General features: G+C 40.8%; 26 non-coding genes and 6 pseudogenes across 26 annotated transcripts; all 32 read left to right on the plus strand.

Annotated features, from left to right (window-relative positions):
* The first annotated feature begins 782 nt into the window (after positions 1-782).
* LOC146013696 (5S ribosomal RNA) lies at positions 783-901 on the plus strand. Its single transcript, XR_014446666.1, has one exon. It is a non-coding gene; the product is annotated as a 5S ribosomal RNA (ribosomal RNA).
* Positions 902-1246: 345 nt separating this feature from the next.
* LOC146013697 (5S ribosomal RNA) lies at positions 1247-1365 on the plus strand. The gene has a single exon (XR_014446667.1). It is a non-coding gene; the product is annotated as a 5S ribosomal RNA (ribosomal RNA).
* Positions 1366-1710: 345 nt separating this feature from the next.
* On the plus strand, positions 1711-1829 carry LOC146013698 (5S ribosomal RNA). The gene has a single exon (XR_014446668.1). It is a non-coding gene; the product is annotated as a 5S ribosomal RNA (ribosomal RNA).
* A 345-nt stretch (positions 1830-2174) lies between these two features.
* Positions 2175-2293, plus strand: LOC146014299 (5S ribosomal RNA). Its single transcript, XR_014447248.1, has one exon. It is a non-coding gene; the product is annotated as a 5S ribosomal RNA (ribosomal RNA).
* Positions 2294-2638: 345 nt separating this feature from the next.
* On the plus strand, positions 2639-2757 carry LOC146011256 (5S ribosomal RNA; annotated as a pseudogene).
* Positions 2758-3102: 345 nt separating this feature from the next.
* Positions 3103-3221, plus strand: LOC146013699 (5S ribosomal RNA). The gene has a single exon (XR_014446669.1). It is a non-coding gene; the product is annotated as a 5S ribosomal RNA (ribosomal RNA).
* A 343-nt stretch (positions 3222-3564) lies between these two features.
* Positions 3565-3683, plus strand: LOC146014339 (5S ribosomal RNA). Its single transcript, XR_014447286.1, has one exon. It is a non-coding gene; the product is annotated as a 5S ribosomal RNA (ribosomal RNA).
* Positions 3684-4028: 345 nt separating this feature from the next.
* On the plus strand, positions 4029-4147 carry LOC146010449 (5S ribosomal RNA; annotated as a pseudogene).
* A 345-nt stretch (positions 4148-4492) lies between these two features.
* LOC146016837 (5S ribosomal RNA) lies at positions 4493-4611 on the plus strand. The gene has a single exon (XR_014449720.1). It is a non-coding gene; the product is annotated as a 5S ribosomal RNA (ribosomal RNA).
* A 345-nt stretch (positions 4612-4956) lies between these two features.
* Positions 4957-5075, plus strand: LOC146017069 (5S ribosomal RNA). The gene has a single exon (XR_014449943.1). It is a non-coding gene; the product is annotated as a 5S ribosomal RNA (ribosomal RNA).
* A 958-nt stretch (positions 5076-6033) lies between these two features.
* Positions 6034-6152, plus strand: LOC146015921 (5S ribosomal RNA). The gene has a single exon (XR_014448828.1). It is a non-coding gene; the product is annotated as a 5S ribosomal RNA (ribosomal RNA).
* Positions 6153-6498: 346 nt separating this feature from the next.
* LOC146014342 (5S ribosomal RNA) lies at positions 6499-6617 on the plus strand. The gene has a single exon (XR_014447288.1). It is a non-coding gene; the product is annotated as a 5S ribosomal RNA (ribosomal RNA).
* Positions 6618-6962: 345 nt separating this feature from the next.
* On the plus strand, positions 6963-7081 carry LOC146010450 (5S ribosomal RNA; annotated as a pseudogene).
* A 345-nt stretch (positions 7082-7426) lies between these two features.
* Positions 7427-7545, plus strand: LOC146016848 (5S ribosomal RNA). Its single transcript, XR_014449731.1, has one exon. It is a non-coding gene; the product is annotated as a 5S ribosomal RNA (ribosomal RNA).
* Positions 7546-7890: 345 nt separating this feature from the next.
* LOC146017070 (5S ribosomal RNA) lies at positions 7891-8009 on the plus strand. Its single transcript, XR_014449944.1, has one exon. It is a non-coding gene; the product is annotated as a 5S ribosomal RNA (ribosomal RNA).
* Positions 8010-8967: 958 nt separating this feature from the next.
* On the plus strand, positions 8968-9086 carry LOC146015922 (5S ribosomal RNA). Its single transcript, XR_014448829.1, has one exon. It is a non-coding gene; the product is annotated as a 5S ribosomal RNA (ribosomal RNA).
* A 345-nt stretch (positions 9087-9431) lies between these two features.
* Positions 9432-9550, plus strand: LOC146013700 (5S ribosomal RNA). The gene has a single exon (XR_014446670.1). It is a non-coding gene; the product is annotated as a 5S ribosomal RNA (ribosomal RNA).
* A 345-nt stretch (positions 9551-9895) lies between these two features.
* On the plus strand, positions 9896-10014 carry LOC146014959 (5S ribosomal RNA). Its single transcript, XR_014447897.1, has one exon. It is a non-coding gene; the product is annotated as a 5S ribosomal RNA (ribosomal RNA).
* Positions 10015-10360: 346 nt separating this feature from the next.
* LOC146016570 (5S ribosomal RNA) lies at positions 10361-10479 on the plus strand. Its single transcript, XR_014449458.1, has one exon. It is a non-coding gene; the product is annotated as a 5S ribosomal RNA (ribosomal RNA).
* Positions 10480-10824: 345 nt separating this feature from the next.
* Positions 10825-10943, plus strand: LOC146010451 (5S ribosomal RNA; annotated as a pseudogene).
* A 345-nt stretch (positions 10944-11288) lies between these two features.
* On the plus strand, positions 11289-11407 carry LOC146016860 (5S ribosomal RNA). The gene has a single exon (XR_014449742.1). It is a non-coding gene; the product is annotated as a 5S ribosomal RNA (ribosomal RNA).
* Positions 11408-11752: 345 nt separating this feature from the next.
* On the plus strand, positions 11753-11871 carry LOC146017071 (5S ribosomal RNA). Its single transcript, XR_014449945.1, has one exon. It is a non-coding gene; the product is annotated as a 5S ribosomal RNA (ribosomal RNA).
* A 958-nt stretch (positions 11872-12829) lies between these two features.
* On the plus strand, positions 12830-12948 carry LOC146010652 (5S ribosomal RNA; annotated as a pseudogene).
* Positions 12949-13293: 345 nt separating this feature from the next.
* Positions 13294-13412, plus strand: LOC146013701 (5S ribosomal RNA). Its single transcript, XR_014446671.1, has one exon. It is a non-coding gene; the product is annotated as a 5S ribosomal RNA (ribosomal RNA).
* A 345-nt stretch (positions 13413-13757) lies between these two features.
* On the plus strand, positions 13758-13876 carry LOC146014960 (5S ribosomal RNA). The gene has a single exon (XR_014447898.1). It is a non-coding gene; the product is annotated as a 5S ribosomal RNA (ribosomal RNA).
* Positions 13877-14222: 346 nt separating this feature from the next.
* LOC146016582 (5S ribosomal RNA) lies at positions 14223-14341 on the plus strand. Its single transcript, XR_014449469.1, has one exon. It is a non-coding gene; the product is annotated as a 5S ribosomal RNA (ribosomal RNA).
* A 345-nt stretch (positions 14342-14686) lies between these two features.
* Positions 14687-14805, plus strand: LOC146016393 (5S ribosomal RNA). Its single transcript, XR_014449286.1, has one exon. It is a non-coding gene; the product is annotated as a 5S ribosomal RNA (ribosomal RNA).
* A 345-nt stretch (positions 14806-15150) lies between these two features.
* On the plus strand, positions 15151-15269 carry LOC146013040 (5S ribosomal RNA). The gene has a single exon (XR_014446028.1). It is a non-coding gene; the product is annotated as a 5S ribosomal RNA (ribosomal RNA).
* Positions 15270-15614: 345 nt separating this feature from the next.
* On the plus strand, positions 15615-15733 carry LOC146010914 (5S ribosomal RNA; annotated as a pseudogene).
* A 345-nt stretch (positions 15734-16078) lies between these two features.
* LOC146014961 (5S ribosomal RNA) lies at positions 16079-16197 on the plus strand. Its single transcript, XR_014447899.1, has one exon. It is a non-coding gene; the product is annotated as a 5S ribosomal RNA (ribosomal RNA).
* A 346-nt stretch (positions 16198-16543) lies between these two features.
* Positions 16544-16662, plus strand: LOC146016594 (5S ribosomal RNA). Its single transcript, XR_014449480.1, has one exon. It is a non-coding gene; the product is annotated as a 5S ribosomal RNA (ribosomal RNA).
* Positions 16663-17007: 345 nt separating this feature from the next.
* On the plus strand, positions 17008-17126 carry LOC146013946 (5S ribosomal RNA). Its single transcript, XR_014446908.1, has one exon. It is a non-coding gene; the product is annotated as a 5S ribosomal RNA (ribosomal RNA).
* The last annotated feature ends 269 nt before the right edge of the window (positions 17127-17395 follow it).

Genomic DNA, 17395 nt, shown 5'->3' on the forward strand with positions numbered 1-17395 from the left:
TGTGAAATTATTTGTAGAATACCACTACATCATTATGACCTGCTAGCTGAAAAGTTTAATAATAAAAATTTAAAAATAAAAATAAAAATAATTTTATGTAATAAAATATACACCCAATTTTGGGTATAAATTCTAGATTGTGGACTAGGAGTGCATCCCACTGCTAACTGATTCACCTTTTTCTCTCTACTGTTACTGTATACTTCTGAATCAGGGGATGAGCACCCTTACTTGCCAGGAAAAGTATTTTATAAAATTTCCAGCATAAAAGAGCATATTTTTCCACTTTTAATACATCACTTATCAATATCTTTATGGTGCGGGTCTTCCCACCCCTTCTATAGGCCCAATCTCGTCTGATCTTGGAAGCTAAGCAGTGTTGGGCCTGGTTAGTACTTGGGTGGGAGACCACATGGGAACACCAGGTGCTGTAGGTTTTTTCACATTACTGGCAAATTGTTTTTATTCTCTAGCTATTTAAATTGGAAACTTTTTCTTTTTATTGCCAGTACAGACATTTGGAAGAGGTCAAACAGACACAATAGCCATCACCTAAAGACTTACCACACTGTTTAGGCCCAATTCCAACTGCTTTTGGCAGCTAAACAGTGTTGATCCTCTTTAGTAGTTTAATTTAAGACCCCCTGCTAATATCATGTCCTGTAGGTCTTTTTACATTACCAACACATGATTTTTTTCAGTAAGCCAATAAAGTTAGGAAACTTTTTTATTAGCTTACCTGGTGATAGAAGTAGAAGAGGGCAAAAAAGTGCCTTTGACTCACCTACAGCCATACCACATTGGATAGGCCCAATCTCGTCTGATCTTGGAAGCTAAGCAGTGTTGGGCCTGGTTAGTACTTGGGTGGGAGACCACATGGGAACACCAGGTGCTGTAGGTTTTTTCACATTACTGGCAAATTGTTTTTATTCTCTAGCTATTTAAATAGGAAACTTTATCTTTTTATTGCCAGCACAGACATTTGTAAGAGGTCAAACAGACACAATAGCCATCACCTAAAGACTTACCACACTGTTTAGGCTCAATTCCAACTGCTTTTGGCAGCTAAACAGTGTTGAGCCTCTTTTGTAGTTTAATTTAAGACCCCCTGCTAATATCATGTCCTGTAGGTCTTTTTACATTACCAACACATGATTTTTTTCAGTAAGCCAATACAGTTAGGAAACTTTTGTATTAGCTTACCTGGTGATAGAAGTAGAAGAGGGCAAAAAAGTGGCATTAACTCACCTACAGCCATACCACATTGGATAGGCCCAATCTCGTCTGATCTTGGAAGCTAAGCAGTGTTGGGCCTGGTTAGTACTTGGGTGGGAGACCACATGGGAACACCAGGTGCTGTAGGTTTTTTCACATTACTGGCAAATTGTTTTTATTCTCTAGCTATTTAAATAGGAAACTTTTTCTTTTTATTGCCAGCACAGACATTTGGAAGAGGTCAAACAGACACAATAGCCATCACCTAAAGACTTACCACACTGTTTAGGCCCAATTCCAACTGCTTTTGGCAGCTAAACAGTGTTGAGCCTCTTTAGTAGTTTAATTTAAGACCCCCTGCTAATATCATGTCCTGTAGGTCTTTTTACATTACCAACACATGATTTTTTTCAGTAAGCCAATACAGTTAGGAAACTTTTGTATTAGCTTACCTGGTGATAGAAGTAGAAGAGGGCAAAAAAGTGCCTGTATCTCACCTACAGCCATACCACATTGGATAGGCCCAATCTCGTCTGATCTTGGAAGCTAAGCAGTGTTGGGCCTGGTTAGTACTTGGGTGGGAGACCACATGGGAACACCAGGTGCTGTAGGTTTTTTCACATTACTGGCAAATTGTTTTTATTCTCTAGCTATTTAAATTGGAAACTTTTTCTTTTTATTGCCAGTACAGACATTTGGAAGAGGTCAAACAGACACAATAGCCATCACCTAAAGACTTACCACACTGTTTAGGCCCAATTCCAACTGCTTTTGGCAGCTAAACAGTGTTGATCCTCTTTAGTAGTTTAATTTAAGACCCCCTGCTAATATCATGTCCTGTAGGTCTTTTTACATTACCAACACATGATTTTTTTCAGTAAGCCAATACAGTTAGGAAACTTTTGTATTAGCTTACCTGGTGATAGAAGTAGAAGAGGGCAAAAAAGTGTCTGTATCTCACCTACAGCCATACCACGTTGGATAGGCCCAATCTCGTCTGATCTTGGAAACTAAGCAGTGTTGGGCCTGGTTAGTACTTGGGTGGGAGACCACATGGGAACACCAGGTGCTGTAGGTTTTTTCACATTACAGGCAAATTGTTTTTATTCTCTAGCTATTTAAATTGGAAACTTTTTCTTTTTATTGCCAGTACAGACATTTGGAAGAGGTCAAACAGACACAATAGCCATCACATAAAGACTTACCACACTGTTTAGGCCCAATTCCAACTGCTTTTGGCAGCTAAACAGTGTTGAGCCTCTTTAGTAGTTTAATTTAAGACCCCCTGCTAATATCATGTCCTGTAGGTCTTTTTACATTACCAACACATGATTTTTTTCAGTAAGCCAATACAGTTAGGAAACTTTTTTATTAGCTTACCTGGTGATAGAAGTAGAAGAGGGCAAAAAAGTGCCTGTATTTCACCTACAGCCATACCACATTGGATAGGCCCAATCTGGTCTGTTCTTGGAAGCTAAGCAGTGTTGGGCCTGGTTAGTAATTGGGTGGGAGACCACATGGGAACACCAGGTGCTGTAGGTTTTTTCACATTACAGGCAAATTGTTTTTATTCTCTAGCTATTTATATTGGAAACTTTTTCTTTTTATTGCCAGCACAGACATTTGGAAGAGGTCAAACAGACACAATAGCCATCACCTAAAGACTTACCACACTGTTTAGGCTCAATTCCAACTGCTTTTGGCAGCTAAACAGTGTTGAGCCTCTTTTGTAGTTTAATTTAAGACCCCCTGCTAATATCATGTCCTGTAGGTCTTTTTACATTACCAACACATGATTTTTTTCAGTAAGCCAATACAGTTAGGAAACTTTTGTATTAGCTTACCTGGTGATAGAAGTAGAAGAGGGCAAAAAAGTGGCTTTAACTCACCTACAGCCATACCACATTGGATAGGCCCAATCTCGTCTGATCTTGGAAGCTAAGCAGTGTTGGGCCTGGTTAGTACTTGGGTGGGAGACCACATGGGAACACCAGGTGCTGTAGGTTTTTTCACATTACTGGCAAATTGTTTTTATTCTCTAGCTATTTAAATTGGAAACTTTTTCTTTTTATTGCCAGTACAGACATTTGGAAGAGGTCAAACAGACACAATAGCCATCACCTAAAGACTTACCACACTGTTTAGGCCCAATTCCAACTGCTTTTGGCAGCTAAACAGTGTTGATCCTCTTTAGTAGTTTAATTTAAGACCCCCTGCTAATATCATGTCCTGTAGGTCTTTTTACATTACCAACACATGATTTTTTTCAGTAAGCCAATAGTTAGGAAACTTTTGTATTAGCTTACCTGGTGATAGAAGTAGAAGAGGGCAAAAAAGTGCCTGTATCTCACCTACAGCCATACCACGTTGGATAGGCCCAATCTCGTCTGATCTTGGAAGCTAAGCAGTGTTGGGCCTGGTTAGTACTTGGGTGGGAGACCACATGGGAACACCAGGTGCTGTAGGTTTTTTCACATTACAGGCAAATTGTTTTTATTCTCTAGCTATTTAAATTGGAAACTTTTTCTTTTTATTGCCAGTACAGACATTTGGAAGAGGTCAAACAGACACAATAGCCATCACATAAAGACTTACCACACTGTTTAGGCCCAATTCCAACTGCTTTTGGCAGCTAAACAGTGTTGAGCCTCTTTAGTAGTTTAATTTAAGACCCCCTGCTAATATCATGTCCTGTAGGTCTTTTTACATTACCAACACATGATTTTTTTCAGTAAGCCAATACAGTTAGGAAACTTTTTTATTAGCTTACCTGGTGATAGAAGTAGAAGAGGGCAAAAAAGTGCCTGTATTTCACCTACAGCCATACCACATTGGATAGGCCCAATCTCGTCTGTTCTTGGAAGCTAAGCAGTGTTGGGCCTGGTTAGTAATTGGGTGGGAGACCACATGGGAACACCAGGTGCTGTAGGTTTTTTCACATTACAGGCAAATTGTTTTTATTCTCTAGCTATTTATATTGGAAACTTTTTCTTTTTATTGCCAGCACAGACATTTGGAAGAGGTCAAACAGACACAATAGCCATCACCTAAAGACTTACCACACTGTTTAGGCTCAATTCCAACTGCTTTTGGCAGCTAAACAGTGTTGAGCCTCTTTTGTAGTTTAATTTAAGACCCCCTGCTAATATCATGTCCTGTAGGTCTTTTTACATTACCAACACATGATTTTTTTCAGTAAGCCAATACAGTTAGGAAACTTTTGTATTAGCTTACCTGGTGATAGAAGTAGAAGAGGGCAAAAAAGTGGCTTTAACTCACCTACAGCCATACCACATTGGATAGGCCCAATCTCGTCTGATCTTGGAAGCTAAGCAGTGTTGGGCCTGGTTAGTACTTGGATGGGAGACCACATGGGAACACCAGGTGCTGTAGGTTTTTTCACATTACTGGCAAATTGTTTTTATTCTCTAGCTATTTAAATTGGAAACTTTTTCTTTTTATTGCCAGTACAGAAATTTGGAAGAGGTCAAACAGACACAATAGCCATCACCTAAAGACTTACCACACTGTTTAGGCCCAATTCCAACTGCTTTTGGCAGCTAAACAGTGTTGAGCCTCTTTAGTAGTTTAATTTAAGACCCCCTGCTAATATCATGTCCTGTAGGTCTTTTTACATTACCAACACATGATTTTTTTCAGTAAGCCAATACAGTTAGGAAACTTTTTTATTAGCTTACCTGGTGATAGAAGTAGAAGAGGGCAAAAAAGTGCCTGTATCTCACCTACAGCCATACCACATTGGATAGGCCCAATCTCGTCTGATCTTGGAAGCTAAGCAGTGTTGGGCCTGGTTAGTACTTGGGTGGGAGACTACATGGGAACACCAGGTGCTGTAAGTTTTTTCACATTACAGGCAAATTGTTTTTATTCTCTAGCGATTTAAATTGGAAACTTTTTCTTTTTATTGCCAGTACAGACATTTGGAAGAGGTCAAACAGACACAATAGCCATCACCTAAAGACTTACCACACTGTTTAGGCCCAATTCCAACTGCTTTTGGCAGCTAAACAGTGTTGAGCCTCTTTAGTAGTTTAATTTAAGACCCCCTGCTAATATCATGTCCTGTAGGTCTTTTTACGGTACTTATGAGTTATCCGGGCGCCCGATTTTTTGATTGTATGCCTTAAGTTAAGGCATACAATCAGATGCGATGCGATACGATATCGCATCGCATCGCATCGCATGCGACCATCGGATGCGATGACCCGATTTTTCCATAGGAATCAATGTTAAAATGGACAGAGTCCATTTTAACATGGAATTCAATGGGAAAAAGGGGTCCTCTTCATACCCCTACTATCCAAGTGGGCATGGAGTTGGATATAAACCTGTGGCGAGCGTAGCGAGCCACCGAGCCCGAAGCGTGGCGAGCGAAGCGAGCCCCGCGAGGGGACGGTATTCTGTGTCCCCTCGCGGGGCTCGCTACGCTCGCCACGCTTCGGGCTCGCCACAGGTTTATATCCAACTCCATGCCCACTTGGATAGTAGGGGTATGAAAAGGACCCCTTTTTCCCATTGAATTCCATGTTAAAATGGACTCTGTCCATTTTAACATTGATTCCTATGAAAAAATCGGGTCATCGCATCGCATCGCATCGCATCCGATGGTCGCATGCGATGCGATGCGATGTGCCCGATCCGACCCGATTTAGAAATCGGGCGCCCGGATAACTCATAAGTACCCTTTTTACATTACCAACACATGATATTTTTCATTAAGCCAATACAGTTAGGAAACTTTTTTATTAGCTTACCTGGTGATAGAAGTAGAAGAGGGCAAAAAAGTGCCTGTATCTCACCTACAGCCATACCACATTGGATAGGCCCAATCTTGTCTGATCTTGGAAGCTAAGCAGTGTTGGGCCTGGTTAGTACTTGGGTGGGAGACCACATGGGAACACCAGGTGCTGTAGGTTTTTTCACATTACAGGCAAATTGTTTTTATTCTCTAGCTATTTAAATTGGAAACTTTTTCTTTTTATTGCCAGTACAGACATTTGGAAGAGGTCAAACAGACACAATAGCCATCACCTAAAGACTTACCACACTGTTTAGGCCCAATTCCAACTGCTTTTGGCAGCTAAACAGTGTTGAGCCTCTTTAGTAGTTTAATTTAAGACCCCCTGCTAATATCATGTCCTGTAGGTCTTTTTACATTACCAACACATGATTTTTTTTAAGTAAGCCAATACAGTTAGGAAACTTTTTTATTAGCTTACCTGGTGATAGAAGTAGAAGAGGGCAAAAAAGTGCCTGTATCTCACCTACAGCCATACCACGTTGGATAGGCCCAATCTCGTCTGATCTTGGAAGCTAAGCAGTGTTGGGCCTGGTTAGTACTTGGGTGGGAGACCACATGGGAACACCAGGTGCTGTAGGTTTTTTCACATTACAGGCAAATTGTTTTTATTCTCTAGCTATTTAAATTGGAAACTTTTTCTTTTTATTGCCAGTACAGACATTTGGAAGAGGTCAAACAGACACAATAGCCATCACATAAAGACTTACCACACTGTTTAGGCCCAATTCCAACTGCTTTTGGCAGCTAAACAGTGTTGAGCCTCTTTAGTAGTTTAATTTAAGACCCCCTGCTAATATCATGTCCTGTAGGTCTTTTTACATTACCAACACATGATTTTTTTCAGTAAGCCAATACAGTTAGGAAACTTTTTTATTAGCTTACCTGGTGATAGAAGTAGAAGAGGGCAAAAAAGTGCCTGTATTTCACCTACAGCCATACCACATTGGATAGGCCCAATCTCGTCTGTTCTTGGAAGCTAAGCAGTGTTGGGCCTGGTTAGTAATTGGGTGGGAGACCACATGGGAACACCAGGTGCTGTAGGTTTTTTCACATTACAGGCAAATTGTTTTTATTCTCTAGCTATTTATATTGGAAACTTTTTCTTTTTATTGCCAGCACAGACATTTGGAAGAGGTCAAACAGACACAATAGCCATCACCTAAAGACTTACCACACTGTTTAGGCTCAATTCCAACTGCTTTTGGCAGCTAAACAGTGTTGAGCCTCTTTTGTAGTTTAATTTAAGACCCCCTGCTAATATCATGTCCTGTAGGTCTTTTTACATTACCAACACATGATTTTTTTCAGTAAGCCAATACAGTTAGGAAACTTTTGTATTAGCTTACCTGGTGATAGAAGTAGAAGAGGGCAAAAAAGTGGCTTTAACTCACCTACAGCCATACCACATTGGATAGGCCCAATCTCGTCTGATCTTGGAAGCTAAGCAGTGTTGGGCCTGGTTAGTACTTGGATGGGAGACCACATGGGAACACCAGGTGCTGTAGGTTTTTTCACATTACTGGCAAATTGTTTTTATTCTCTAGCTATTTAAATTGGAAACTTTTTCTTTTTATTGCCAGTACAGAAATTTGGAAGAGGTCAAACAGACACAATAGCCATCACCTAAAGACTTACCACACTGTTTAGGCCCAATTCCAACTGCTTTTGGCAGCTAAACAGTGTTGAGCCTCTTTAGTAGTTTAATTTAAGACCCCCTGCTAATATCATGTCCTGTAGGTCTTTTTACATTACCAACACATGATTTTTTTCAGTAAGCCAATACAGTTAGGAAACTTTTTTATTAGCTTACCTGGTGATAGAAGTAGAAGAGGGCAAAAAAGTGCCTGTATCTCACCTACAGCCATACCACATTGGATAGGCCCAATCTCGTCTGATCTTGGAAGCTAAGCAGTGTTGGGCCTGGTTAGTACTTGGGTGGGAGACTACATGGGAACACCAGGTGCTGTAAGTTTTTTCACATTACAGGCAAATTGTTTTTATTCTCTAGCGATTTAAATTGGAAACTTTTTCTTTTTATTGCCAGTACAGACATTTGGAAGAGGTCAAACAGACACAATAGCCATCACCTAAAGACTTACCACACTGTTTAGGCCCAATTCCAACTGCTTTTGGCAGCTAAACAGTGTTGAGCCTCTTTAGTAGTTTAATTTAAGACCCCCTGCTAATATCATGTCCTGTAGGTCTTTTTACGGTACTTATGAGTTATCCGGGCGCCCGATTTTTTGATTGTATGCCTTAAGTTAAGGCATACAATCAGATGCGATGCGATACGATATCGCATCGCATCGCATCGCATGCGACCATCGGATGCGATGACCCGATTTTTCCATAGGAATCAATGTTAAAATGGACAGAGTCCATTTTAACATGGAATTCAATGGGAAAAAGGGGTCCTCTTCATACCCCTACTATCCAAGTGGGCATGGAGTTGGATATAAACCTGTGGCGAGCGTAGCGAGCCACCGAGCCCGAAGCGTGGCGAGCGAAGCGAGCCCCGCGAGGGGACGGTATTCTGTGTCCCCTCGCGGGGCTCGCTACGCTCGCCACGCTTCGGGCTCGCCACAGGTTTATATCCAACTCCATGCCCACTTGGATAGTAGGGGTATGAAAAGGACCCCTTTTTCCCATTGAATTCCATGTTAAAATGGACTCTGTCCATTTTAACATTGATTCCTATGAAAAAATCGGGTCATCGCATCGCATCGCATCGCATCCGATGGTCGCATGCGATGCGATGCGATGTGCCCGATCCGACCCGATTTAGAAATCGGGCGCCCGGATAACTCATAAGTACCCTTTTTACATTACCAACACATGATATTTTTCATTAAGCCAATACAGTTAGGAAACTTTTTTATTAGCTTACCTGGTGATAGAAGTAGAAGAGGGCAAAAAAGTGCCTGTATCTCACCTACAGCCATACCACATTGGATAGGCCCAATCTTGTCTGATCTTGGAAGCTAAGCAGTGTTGGGCCTGGTTAGTACTTGGGTGGGAGACCACATGGGAACACCAGGTGCTGTAGGTTTTTTCACATTACAGGCAAATTGTTTTTATTCTCTAGCTATTTAAATTGGAAACTTTTTCTTTTTATTGCCAGTACAGACATTTGGAAGAGGTCAAACAGACACAATAGCCATCACCTAAAGACTTACCACACTGTTTAGGCCCAATTCCAACTGCTTTTGGCAGCTAAACAGTGTTGAGCCTCTTTAGTAGTTTAATTTAAGACCCCCTGCTAATATCATGTCCTGTAGGTCTTTTTACATTACCAACACATGATTTTTTTCAGTAAGCCAATACAGTTAGGAAACTTTTGTATTAGCTTACCTGGTGATAGAAGTAGAAGAGGGCAAAAAAGTGGCTTTAACTCACCTACAGCCATACCACATTGGATAGGCCCAATCTCGTCTGATCTTGGAAGCTAAGCAGTGTTGGGCCTGGTTAGTACTTGGGTGGGAGACCACATGGGAACACCAGGTGCTGTAGGTTTTTTCACATTACTGGCAAATTGTTTTTATTCTCTAGCTATTTATATTGGAAACTTTTTCATTTTATTGCCAGCACAGACATTTGGAAGAGGTCAAACAGACACAATAGCCATCACCTAAAGACTTACCACAATGTTTAGGCTCAATTCCAACTGCTTTTGGCAGCTAAACAGTGTTGAGCCTCTTTTGTAGTTTAATTTAAGACCCCCTGCTAATATCATGTCCTGTAGGTCTTTTTACATTACCAACACATGATTTTTTTCAGTAAGCCAATACAGTTAGGAAACTTTTGTATTAGCTTACCTGGTAATAGAAGTAGAAGAGGGCAAAAAAGTGGCTTTAACTCACCTACAGCCATTCCACATTGGATAGGCCCAATCTCGTCTGATCTTGGAAGCTAAGCAGTGTTGGGCCTGGTTAGTACTTGGGTGGGAGACCACATGGGAACACCAGGTGCTGTAGGTTTTTTCACATTACAGGCAAATTGTTTTTATTCTCTAGCTATTTAAATTGGAAACTTTTTCTTTTTATTGCCAGTACAGACATTTGGAAGAGGTCAAACAGACACAATAGCCATCACATAAAGACTTACCACACTGTTTAGGCCCAATTCCAACTGCTTTTGGCAGCTAAACAGTGTTGAGCCTGTTTAGTAGTTTAATTTAAGACCCCCTGCTAATATCATGTCCTGTAGGTCTTTTTACATTACCAACACATGATTTTTTTTAAGTAAGCCAATACAGTTAGGAAACTTTTTTATTAGCTTACCTGGTGATAGAAGTAGAAGAGGGCAAAAAAGTGCCTGTATCTCACCTACAGCCATACCACATTGGATAGGCCCAATCTCGTCTGATCTTGGAAGCTAAGCAGTGTTGGGCCTGGTTAGTACTTGGGTGGGAGACCACCTGGGAACACCAGGTGCTGTAGGTTTTTTCACATTACTGGCGAATTATTTTTATTCTCTAGCTATTTAAATTGGAAACTTTTTCTTTTTATTGCCAGCACAGACATTTGGAAGAGGTCAAACAGACACAATAGCCATCACCTAAAGACTTACCACACTGTTTAGGCTCAATTCCAACTGCTTTTGGCAGCTAAACAGTGTTGAGCCTCTTTTGTAGTTTAATTTAAGACCCCCTGCTAATATCATGTCCTGTAGGTCTTTTTACTTTACCAACACATGATTTTTTTCAGTAAGCCAATACAGTTAGGAAACTTTTTTATTAGCTTACCTGGTGATAGAAGTAGAAGAGGGCAAAAAAGTGCCTGTATTTCACCTACAGCCATACCACATTGGATAGGCCCAATCTCGTCTGTTCTTGGAAGCTAAGCAGTGTTGGGCCTGGTTAGTAATTGGGTGGGAGACCACATGGGAACACCAGGTGCTGTAGGTTTTTTCACATTACAGGCAAATTGTTTTTATTCTCTAGCTATTTATATTGGAAACTTTTTCTTTTTATTGCCAGCACAGACATTTGGAAGAGGTCAAACAGACACAATAGCCATCACCTAAAGACTTACCACACTGTTTAGGCTCAATTCCAACTGCTTTTGGCAGCTAAACAGTGTTGAGCCTCTTTTGTAGTTTAATTTAAGACCCCCTGCTAATATCATGTCCTGTAGGTCTTTTTACATTACCAACACATGATTTTTTTCAGTAAGCCAATACAGTTAGGAAACTTTTGTATTAGCTTACCTGGTGATAGAAGTAGAAGAGGGCAAAAAAGTGGCTTTAACTCACCTACAGCCATACCACATTGGATAGGCCCAATCTCGTCTGATCTTGGAAGCTAAGCAGTGTTGGGCCTGGTTAGTACTTGGATGGGAGACCACATGGGAACACCAGGTGCTGTAGGTTTTTTCACATTACTGGCAAATTGTTTTTATTCTCTAGCTATTTAAATTGGAAACTTTTTCTTTTTATTGCCAGTACAGAAATTTGGAAGAGGTCAAACAGACACAATAGCCATCACCTAAAGACTTACCACACTGTTTAGGCCCAATTCCAACTGCTTTTGGCAGCTAAACAGTGTTGAGCCTCTTTAGTAGTTTAATTTAAGACCCCCTGCTAATATCATGTCCTGTAGGTCTTTTTACATTACCAACACATGATTTTTTTCAGTAAGCCAATACAGTTAGGAAACTTTTTTATTAGCTTACCTGGTGATAGAAGTAGAAGAGGGCAAAAAAGTGCCTGTATCTCACCTACAGCCATACCACATTGGATAGGCCCAATCTCGTCTGATCTTGGAAGCTAAGCAGTGTTGGGCCTGGTTAGTACTTGGGTGGGAGACTACATGGGAACACCAGGTGCTGTAAGTTTTTTCACATTACAGGCAAATTGTTTTTATTCTCTAGCGATTTAAATTGGAAACTTTTTCTTTTTATTGCCAGTACAGACATTTGGAAGAGGTCAAACAGACACAATAGCCATCACCTAAAGACTTACCACACTGTTTAGGCCCAATTCCAACTGCTTTTGGCAGCTAAACAGTGTTGAGCCTCTTTAGTAGTTTAATTTAAGACCCCCTGCTAATATCATGTCCTGTAGGTCTTTTTACGGTACTTATGAGTTATCCGGGCGCCCGATTTTTTGATTGTATGCCTTAAGTTAAGGCATACAATCAGATGCGATGCGATACGATATCGCATCGCATCGCATCGCATGCGACCATCGGATGCGATGACCCGATTTTTCCATAGGAATCAATGTTAAAATGGACAGAGTCCATTTTAACATGGAATTCAATGGGAAAAAGGGGTCCTCTTCATACCCCTACTATCCAAGTGGGCATGGAGTTGGATATAAACCTGTGGCGAGCGTAGCGAGCCACCGAGCCCGAAGCGTGGCGAGCGAAGCGAGCCCCGCGAGGGGACGGTATTCTGTGTCCCCTCGCGGGGCTCGCTACGCTCGCCACGCTTCGGGCTCGCCACAGGTTTATATCCAACTCCATGCCCACTTGGATAGTAGGGGTATGAAAAGGACCCCTTTTTCCCATTGAATTCCATGTTAAAATGGACTCTGTCCATTTTAACATTGATTCCTATGAAAAAATCGGGTCATCGCATCGCATCGCATCGCATCCGATGGTCGCATGCGATGCGATGCGATGTGCCCGATCCGACCCGATTTAGAAATCGGGCGCCCGGATAACTCATAAGTACCCTTTTTACATTACCAACACATGATATTTTTCATTAAGCCAATACAGTTAGGAAACTTTTTTATTAGCTTACCTGGTGATAGAAGTAGAAGAGGGCAAAAAAGTGCCTGTATCTCACCTACAGCCATACCACATTGGATAGGCCCAATCTTGTCTGATCTTGGAAGCTAAGCAGTGTTGGGCCTTGTTAGTACTTGGGTGGGAGACCACATGGGAACACCAGGTGCTGTAGGTTTTTTCACATTACAGGCAAATTGTTTTTATTCTCTAGCTATTTAAATTGGAAACTTTTTCTTTTTATTGCCAGTACAGACATTTGGAAGAGGTCAAACAGACACAATAGCCATCACCTAAAGACTTACCACACTGTTTAGGCCCAATTCCAACTGCTTTTGGCAGCTAAACAGTGTTGAGCCTCTTTAGTAGTTTAATTTAAGACCCCCTGCTAATATCATGTCCTGTAGGTCTTTTTACATTACCAACACATGATTTTTTTCAGTAAGCCAATACAGTTAGGAAACTTTTGTATTAGCTTACCTGGTGATAGAAGTAGAAGAGGGCAAAAAAGTGGCTTTAACTCACCTACAGCCATACCACATTGGATAGGCCCAATCTCGTCTGATCTTGGAAGCTAAGCAGTGTTGGGCCTGGTTAGTACTTGGGTGGGAGACCACATGGGAACACCAGGTGCTGTAGGTTTTTTCACATTACTGGCAAATTGTTTTTATTCTCTAGCTATTTATATTGGAAACTTTTTCATTTTATTGCCAGCACAGACATTTGGAAGAGGTCAAACAGACACAATAGCCATCACCTAAAGACTTACCACAATGTTTAGGCTCAATTCCAACTGCTTTTGGCAGCTAAACAGTGTTGAGCCTCTTTTGTAGTTTAATTTAAGACCCCCTGCTAATATCATGTCCTGTAGGTCTTTTTACATTACCAACACATGATTTTTTTCAGTAAGCCAATACAGTTAGGAAACTTTTGTATTAGCTTACCTGGTAATAGAAGTAGAAGAGGGCAAAAAAGTGGCTTTAACTCACCTACAGCCATTCCACATTGGATAGGCCCAATCTCGTCTGATCTTGGAAGCTAAGCAGTGTTGGGCCTGGTTAGTACTTGGGTGGGAGACCACATGGGAACACCAGGTGCTGTAGGTTTTTTCACATTACAGGCAAATTGTTTTTATTCTCTAGCTATTTAAATTGGAAACTTTTTCTTTTTATTGCCAGTACAGACATTTGGAAGAGGTCAAACAGACACAATAGCCATCACATAAAGACTTACCACACTGTTTAGGCCCAATTCCAACTGCTTTTGGCAGCTAAACAGTGTTGAGCCTGTTTAGTAGTTTAATTTAAGACCCCCTGCTAATATCATGTCCTGTAGGTCTTTTTACATTACCAACACATGATTTTTTTTAAGTAAGCCAATACAGTTAGGAAACTTTTTTATTAGCTTACCTGGTGATAGAAGTAGAAGAGGGCAAAAAAGTGCCTGTATCTCACCTACAGCCATACCACATTGGATAGGCCCAATCTCGTCTGATCTTGGAAGCTAAGCAGTGTTGGGCCTGGTTAGTACTTGGGTGGGAGACCACCTGGGAACACCAGGTGCTGTAGGTTTTTTCACATTACTGGCGAATTATTTTTATTCTCTAGCTATTTAAATTGGAAACTTTTTCTTTTTATTGCCAGCACAGACATTTGGAAGAGGTCAAACAGACACAATAGCCATCACCTAAAGACTTACCACACTGTTTAGGCTCAATTCCAACTGCTTTTGGCAGCTAAACAGTGTTGAGCCTCTTTTGTAGTTTAATTTAAGACCCCCTGCTAATATCATGTCCTGTAGGTCTTTTTACTTTACCAACACATGATTTTTTTCAGTAAGCCAATACAGTTAGGAAACTTTTGTATTAGCTTACCTGGTGATAGAAGTAGAAGAGGGCAAAAAAGTGCCTGTATTTCACCTACAGCCATACCACATTGGATAGGCCCAATCTCGTCTGATCTTGGAAGCTAAGCAGTGTTGTGCCTGGTTAGTACTTGGGTGGGAGACCACCTGGGAACACCAGGTGCTGTAGGTTTTTTCACATTACTGGCAAATTGTTTTTATTCTCTAGCTATTTATATTGGAAACTTTTTCTTTTTATTGCGAGCACAGACATTTGGAAGAGGTCAAACAGACACACTAGCCATCACCTAAAGACTTACCACACTGTTTAGGCTCAATTCCAACTGCTTTTGGCAGCTAAACAGTGTTGAGCCTCTTTTGTAGTTTAATTTAAGACCCCCTGCTAATATCATGTCCTGTAGGTCTTTTTACATTACCAACACATGATTTTTTTCAGTAAGCCAATACAGTTAGGAAACTTTTGTATTAGCTTACCTGGTGATAGAAGTAGAAGAGGGCAAAAAAGTGCCTGTATCTCACCTACAGCCATACCACATTGGATAGGCCCAATCTCATCTGATCTTGGAAGCTAAGCAGTGTTGGGCCTGGTTAGTACTTGGGTGGGAGACCACATGGGAACACCAGGTGCTGTAGGTTTTTTCACATTACAGGCAAATTGTTTTTATTCTCTAGCTATTTGAATTGGAAACTTTTTCTTTTTATTGCCAGCACAGACATTTGGAAGAGGTCAAACAGACACAATAGCCATCACCTAAAGACTTACCACACTGTTTAGGCTCAATTCCAACTGCTTTTGGCAGCTAAACAGTGTTGAGCCTCTTTTGTAGTTTAATTTAAGACCCCCTGCTAATATCATGTCCTGTAGGTCTTTTTACATTACCAACACATGATTTTTTTCAGTAAGCCAATACAGTTAGGAAACTTTTTTATTAGCTTACCTGGTGATAGAAGTAGAAGAGGGCAAATAAGTGCCTGTATCTCACCTACAGCCATACCACATTGGATAGGCCCAATCTCATCTGAACTTATAAGCTAAGCAGTGTTGGGCCTGGTTAGTACTTGGGTGGGAGACCACATGGGAACACCAGGTGCTGCAGGTTTTTTCACATTACTGGCAAATTGTTTTTATTCTCTAGCTATTTATATTGGAAACTTTTTCATTTTATTGCCAGCACAGACATTTGGAAGAGGTCAAACAGACACAATAGCCATCACCTAAAGACTTACCACAATGTTTAGGCTCAATTCCAACTGCTTTTGGCAGCTAATCAGTGTTGAGCCTCTTTTGTGGTTTAATTTAAGACCCCCTGCTAATATCATGTCCTGTAGGTCTTTTTACATTACCAACACATGATTTTTTTCAGTAAGCCAATACAGTTAGGAAACTTTTGTATTAGCTTACCTGGTAATAGAAGTAGAAGAGGGCAAAAAAGTGGCTTTAACTCACCTACAGCCATTCCACATTGGATAGGCCCAATCTCGTCTGATCTTGGAAGCTAAGCAGTGTTGGGCCTGGTTAGTACTTGGGTGGGAGACCACATGGGAACACCAGGTGCTGTAGGTTTTTTCACATTACAGGCAAATTGTTTTTATTCTCTAGCTATTTAAATTGGAAACTTTTTCTTTTTATTGCCAGTACAGACATTTGGAAGAGGTCAAACAGACACAATAGCCATCACATAAAGACTTACCACACTGTTTAGGCCCAATTCCAACTGCTTTTGGCAGCTAAACAGTGTTGAGCCTGTTTAGTAGTTTAATTTAAGACCCCCTGCTAATATCATGTCCTGTAGGTCTTTTTACATTACCAACACATGATTTTTTTTAAGTAAGCCAATACAGTTAGGAAACTTTTTTATTAGCTTACCTGGTGATAGAAGTAGAAGAGGGCAAAAAAGTGCCTGTATCTCACCTACAGCCATACCACATTGGATAGGCCCAATCTCGTCTGATCTTGGAAGCTAAGCAGTGTTGGGCCTGGTTAGTACTTGGGTGGGAGACCACCTGGGAACACCAGGTGCTGTAGGTTTTTTCACATTACTGGCAAATTATTTTTATTCTCTAGCTATTTAAATTGGAAACTTTTTCTTTTTATTGCCAGCACAGACATTTGGAAGAGGTCAAACAGACACAATAGCCATCACCTAAAGACTTACCACACTGTTTAGGCTCAATTCCAACTGCTTTTGGCAGCTAAACAGTGTTGAGCCTCTTTTGTAGTTTAATTTAAGACCCCCTGCTAATATCATGTCCTGTAGGTCTTTTTACTTTACCAACACATGATTTTTTTCAGTAAGCCAATACAGTTAGGAAACTTTTGTATTAGCTTACCTGGTGATAGAAGTAGAAGAGGGCAAAAAAGTGCCTGTATTTCACCTATAGCCATACCACATTGGATAGGCCCAATCTCGTCTGATCTTGGAAGCTAAGCAGTGTTGGGCCTGGTTAGTACTAGGGTGGGAGACCACCTGGGAACACCAGGTGCTGTAGGTTTTTTCACATTACTGGCAAATTGTTTTTATTCTCTAGCTATTTATATTGGAAACTTTTTCTTTTTATTGCCAGCACAGACATTTGGAAGAGGTCAAACAGACACACTAGCCATCACCTAAAGACTTACCACACTGTTTAGGCTCAATTCCAACTGCTTTTGGCAGCTAAATAGTGTTGAGCCTCTTTAGTAGTTTAATTTAAGACCCCCTGCTAATATCATGTCCTGTAGGTCTTTTTACATTACCAACACATGATTTTTTTCAGTAAGC

Source organism: Crinia signifera, chromosome 6 (assembly GCF_055691185.1).
Source record: "Crinia signifera chromosome 6, ASM5569118v1, whole genome shotgun sequence".
NCBI lineage: Eukaryota > Metazoa > Chordata > Amphibia > Anura > Myobatrachidae > Crinia > Crinia signifera.